Consider the following 5603-nt stretch of genomic DNA (forward strand, 5'->3'; position numbering starts at 1 on the left):
TCATTAAATCTCCCATCCAACCAAGCACATTCTTGATTATCATGATTTACGTACATGTAATAATGTACATCAATAAGCATTGGCTAAGTGCAAAGACATACATGAAGAAGGTGCCACTTGGGAGAACATTAATGTTCTTAAGAAAAATTATCCATTCTGTTTTCTTAGGACAAACGCTTTTTTAGGAGGTAGTAATATGAGGCCAAGCGTGGCCAAACACGGAAGAGTGGGAACACGCATGAAGGCTCCCCGTGTTATAAATTAGGAGAGGATGGCTTGGTGGAAGAGTGAGGTTCCTACCCTCTGGTCTTATAACACAACCATTTCTTCTTTGATTTTGGAAAAAAATTAGGTAAAAATAACATAAAAAATAAGCATCCATTACTTGCCCATCCTACCCTCCCCCCCCCCCAAACCTTCGACCCCCACAATAACAAAAAGCATAGGGCTCAAAGAGAGATATGTTCAAAAGTAGACTTAGGTCTATGCTAAAAAAAGACATTATTTCTACAACATGATGTTTGGTTTTGGATACAAGTGCATGGTGAGAATTTCATCAAGGTCAATTCCTTGCATTGCATCATTAGATCGATCCCTACTCTATCATGTCTTCTCATTACCTTATTACCAAGTAAAAACAGATCTAGCAAATCTTTACAAATCTAATTTTAGTTAAAAGGAAACTCAAACAAATAGTCGAGCTAGAGTGCTCTCGCATAACATCAAACAATAGTCCATATTTCTTCTTATTAACTCTCAACAAGATACAATCTTGAAGAGCTTACAAGGGGCATAGCAATCATAGTTGTTGCGTCTGTTCCATGACATAGTTTGCAACAATGGAGGCATATCGTCCTTGCAAGTCACATGAAAGTGCCTGCAAATAGAAAAGACCATCGTGCAATCGAAACCTACAAAGCAACCATGGCAAAACAAAAGGGAGAAAGTGAGACACAACACGTTATGTGTACCTCCACACTCGGAGTGCTACACATAAACGCAAGATGATAGACGAAGAGCAACATGAGCACTAGATACAATCTCCTCCCATGCAACAGTGGGCACCTAAGTGTGGTAGACTAGTTATGCCATTTCCCTCTTGAATAAGAGGTCTTGAGTTCAACTCTCCTCATCAAATAGATCTTTAAAGTCTCTTGGGATAGTATTCTACAATGTTAAAATTCTCTTCTCTTCTTCCTTTTACAAGTGTTTAATTTATAAAAGAAAAGTCTACCTTAAAATAGGTACATTCCACTTTGAGTAAAAAGAGAAATTGTCCATATACTCTATTTACAACATGATCAGAACTTCTCTTAGTTAGGAGATAACAATTGGTGTATGTAGTTTAAGACATGTGAAATTGATTTTTTTTTGGAAAAGAAAAGGCCCACCAATATGTAGCCATTCATTAGTAATTGGTGGGCTTTTTCTTTTCAAAAAAAAAATTCTAGTCTTTTAAAATGTTAAGGATTTTATCAAAACATTTAGAAGTAGGATAAAGCCTTCCAGAAGGGATGCTTAAGGGTCTTGAATCATGAGACGAGAAGGTTCTTGAATTTGATTAGTTTTTATCACCATCATATTGATGATTAGGAAAAGTCTAACTTGTAGAAAAGTCTTGCAACAACTTTTGTGCCATATACGTTTACTTGTTTCTAGGGATACAATTTTAAAGGTAATAGAGAAATCTCAAAAAGTTGTTGACATACTCTTTCTTTGTGTAATCATACTACATTGACCATTAAGGACACAAGCAAATGATCTCGTCTTCCATGTGCACATGCAACTTTTGTGCTATGGCGACTTGGCTTCTATGCCAAAAACTTGAAGCCCAACATTCGAGTCGGAAGACACGCACACTTGCGCACACCAATATTCTTTTGCTCATGAAATGTTTCTTTTGCTCATGATGATGACAAGAAGATCCATCTCTTGCAAAGCAACTACAAGCCTTTATTACACTCCACATTAAATACCCCTTCACTCTTCACATTAAATACCTCTCCAATTTCAAAATTCCCCAACTACCACCTCGTTTCTGGCACTTTTTTATATTCTTGAAATAACCATAAAAGTTTGACAAAATATACCCCCGTTCAATTTGACAAGCATCTCTCAAGGTATTATGTTAGCAAGCTTATATAAGAAAAGTCATGCTTACATTGTGGGCTCATTAGATAAAATTGTAGGGTTTTTGATGACACAAATGCCACTATTTGTAAGCTCATTGAAACGCAGTTAAACAAAGAGCTTTATCATCAGGTTGAATCAACTGTAAAATTTGAACCAATCTGTCCGACTATGGTACAAGGCTATGTTCAGAAATTTCAGAACTTTAAGGGCATTCTGTGAATTACACCACCTGCTAGTTGCCCTCCTTGTTTGCACTGTTAAAATCACTAAGGTCTCAGAAGGTTGAGATTTGGAAGCAAAGGTCCAAAAAAATCCTGTGGACATTTCTTGACAAGAGGACATCCTAAGGCTGGCTGATGAGGCCGAGCAACTTGGGACACTGTTTGCATTGCTTAAATTACTAAGGTCTCAAAGGTTCAAATTTGGAAGCAAAGGTCCACAAAAACCCTATGGACATTTTCGGATGAGGACATCCCAAGGCTGGCTGATAAGGCCGAGCAACTCTCGTCCCAAGTGGCTAGGCAAGCTGAATCAAACCAAAACTGGTCATATGCGGAGGCTAGATAAAGCTCTAATTGCTGGGAAATATTGGTTAGGTGTAATCTGGATTGACAAACTCATAATGCCATGTAGGATAGACATTAAATGTACTAGTTAGATACAACTTGGAAGTGGAACACGATATACTTCTTATATACCTAGATGAATCCAGGATAATAAGCCCAGATTCACCCTTACAGGAAAGTATAGACTCATGGTAGTCACTCACAAGACAATATAGACAATATAAGCATCAGCTCCTTTATGCATAGTGTTGACTAAATACTACGACATCAAAGCCCAGTAGTGGGTGTAACTCTAGGTACCCTCCCAATACAAATATCTGCATACTGCATGTATTGGTGAGAGAGCTGGCCAACAGATGTTTTGTTTTAAGGGCTGAAGTGCTTCAAGTACATCTAGAAAATGAATGGTCAGCAATGGTTTGTTCCCCTTGTGAGACTGGCAGATATGTGAAAAGAAATAAGAGGACCTTCTTGGCTCAAGTCATCATCAGGATGAACTAGTCCCATAGCTCCACTTGCATCTATTGAAGAACCACTGTTGAAGGACTGGGGGCCAAGTAGATCATTTTTTGCCCTTAGATAAAGCAAGCCAGTAGAAATGTAGAATTGAGAAATTGTTGGAGAGCCTGAAGCGAAGGGATTTGTTGGCACTTACTTGTAGACAAGCTGTTTAGAGAGAATACTCACCATGCTTCTCAGCATCGGTGGGGATGTAACAGCTCCATTTAATTCCTCGCACTCTTTTTGTCTTGCAAAACCTGATGGCCCTTGTGCTCCTGCCATCTATGGAGCTCAGCGCACTCATTGCTGCCCTACAGCTCCATTGCTGAACACAAAATGCTCATGAGAAACCTTTGGATTCCACTTTGCTTCTTGTCGTTGATGATCACATTCACTGAATGCAGCCTTTGCATAGTACCTATTTCAGGCCTGCCCTTTCACCATGCACTTTGAATGCACCCTGCACCTTTTATCTATTTCAGGAACCCAACACCTGCTACCCATACTCTCAATATGACACAGTATCTCTCTGTATAACTATGTTACAACACACTGTAGGACAAGCAAAGGGCCTGAATAATTCCTCTATTCCAAGGGACATCTCTTCTGACACGCAGATAAATATAATTGCATGTAGTCGTTTTTGTACTTGAGTCAACCGAAAAACTGAGCTGAATCTGGGAAATTGTCCACAAACTCTGCCACTAGCTCATGGGGCAAAGGAGTCTCACTCATCAGCTTCTTGCCATAATTTTGTAGGAAAGTATACACAGATGGCATTTGGTCACTAAGACTTAAAACACCTAAAATACAGACAACAAGAAAACATCGTAATTTGGCACCTTGAAACAGACATCGAGGTATAAATCTCTGTAAAATCTATGCATGCTTTGTTTCCATCCTTCTTTTGGAAAAACACCAAGGCGGAAAGATGCTTACCAATTTCAAGCTCACAGCCATCTTCCTCTTCTCCACCTTCAGCTTCTTCTAAGGTCTCCTTTTCTAAATCCTGTGCTCTTTGTGCATATCTCTCCAGAAATTGATCCTCAGTTTCTTCAAGCGTTTCATCATCTTCTGAATCCTGTGTATAATGTCAACCAGAAGGATGAATGGGGCATATTTGCATATAGAGTCACGACATTTGGGTTGACCAATGCTCCAGCTACTTTCAAAAGACTCATGACTCACACAAAAAGCGAGGAGATAAAATGCACACCAGTATATCGCTATTGAAAATTTCCAAAGAAAGTTTACTTACATCATCCTCCGCATCAGAGTCATCCTCATCCTCATCCTCCTCCCCGTCATTATCAGCTTCATCTTTGCTCTCCTCCTCAGCCTCTTGCAGCTCTTTAAGCCGTATTGATAGTGTAAGTAGAGAAACAGAAAATTTACGCCTAAGATCAAGGACTTTTGCATCCTGAATCACATTCTCCTTGCAAAGCTCTTCAAGCATCCTTAGCAGAACTGCCACTGAAGACATACAAACAGCTTTGAGCCAAATAAACGGCATCTCGCCGGATTCCTAATCATAGATCTAAGAAAATTCACTGCAGAGGTATACATTACCAGCTATTTTCAGTTCAGATTCCAGTGTGATCCCCAGAGCCTCTTCTGACAATGATAAGTCTGCAAGGGCTTCCCCCCAAGCCAGCAGTCGTGACCCAGCAGCGTCATTCTCAAACAGAACTCGTGCAACAGAATTCGGACAACAGACGTAGCACATAGCAATCAACAGCACAAGAGGTTTTGCTAAAGGTGCTTTACGGTTGTTTAGTTGCATCAAGCGCTGAATAGCAACTTGAGTGAAACGAACTGAAAGCACAGGTGTTATCTCCTCACTTTCAAATGAAATTCTAGACACCTGGAGAAGAGAATGGCCCAGTCTACAAGCTCGCCATGTAGCAGCAGGGTATGCTGTTTCTATCCCAGAGCTGAGGAATGTGGTGATCCCTTCTAGAATAGAGCGGGGTCGGACAGGGACAGCTGGAGGAGGGGGATTGGAGCAAGCGCAAAATGTGGCAACGGGAATTTTCCCTGGAAATTTGAAGCATATAACAAACATAAAAGAAAAAAATTAGATGCAAAGCCATCCAAACCAAATAAATCAATGCACGTCTGCTTCTTTCAAACCATATTTCTATCAGAATGCCAGTTAGTCTTACTTGTAGCAAGACAATCTCTTTGATGGCATCAAAGACTGCAAGGTCCTCCTCTTCTTCCCAAGCACTCCATTCAGCAATCAAATCTGACCATGTCGGCAGAATCTCTTCAATTCTCCATTTCACAACAAAGTCAGCTTCTTTGGCATATTTGATCATCACTACAAGAAGCGCGGATGCATCATTTAGGCAAGATGAAGGTGGGGAGAGATCTGGATTTGGTTCGCTCCTCTCGAAAAAA

At 40.1% G+C, this 5603-nt stretch overlaps 1 pseudogene; it reads right to left on the reverse strand.

Annotated features, from left to right (window-relative positions):
* Nucleotides 1-2792: 2792 nt before the first annotated feature.
* LOC147416687 (uncharacterized) lies at nucleotides 2793-5599 on the reverse strand (annotated as a pseudogene).
* Between the last annotated feature and the right edge of the window lie 4 nt (nucleotides 5600-5603).

The sequence above is a fragment of the Adiantum capillus-veneris genome, unplaced genomic scaffold, assembly GCF_014529385.1.
Source record: "Adiantum capillus-veneris isolate H3 unplaced genomic scaffold, ASM1452938v2 Hic_scaffold_603, whole genome shotgun sequence".
Classification (NCBI taxonomy): domain Eukaryota; kingdom Viridiplantae; phylum Streptophyta; class Polypodiopsida; order Polypodiales; family Pteridaceae; genus Adiantum; species Adiantum capillus-veneris.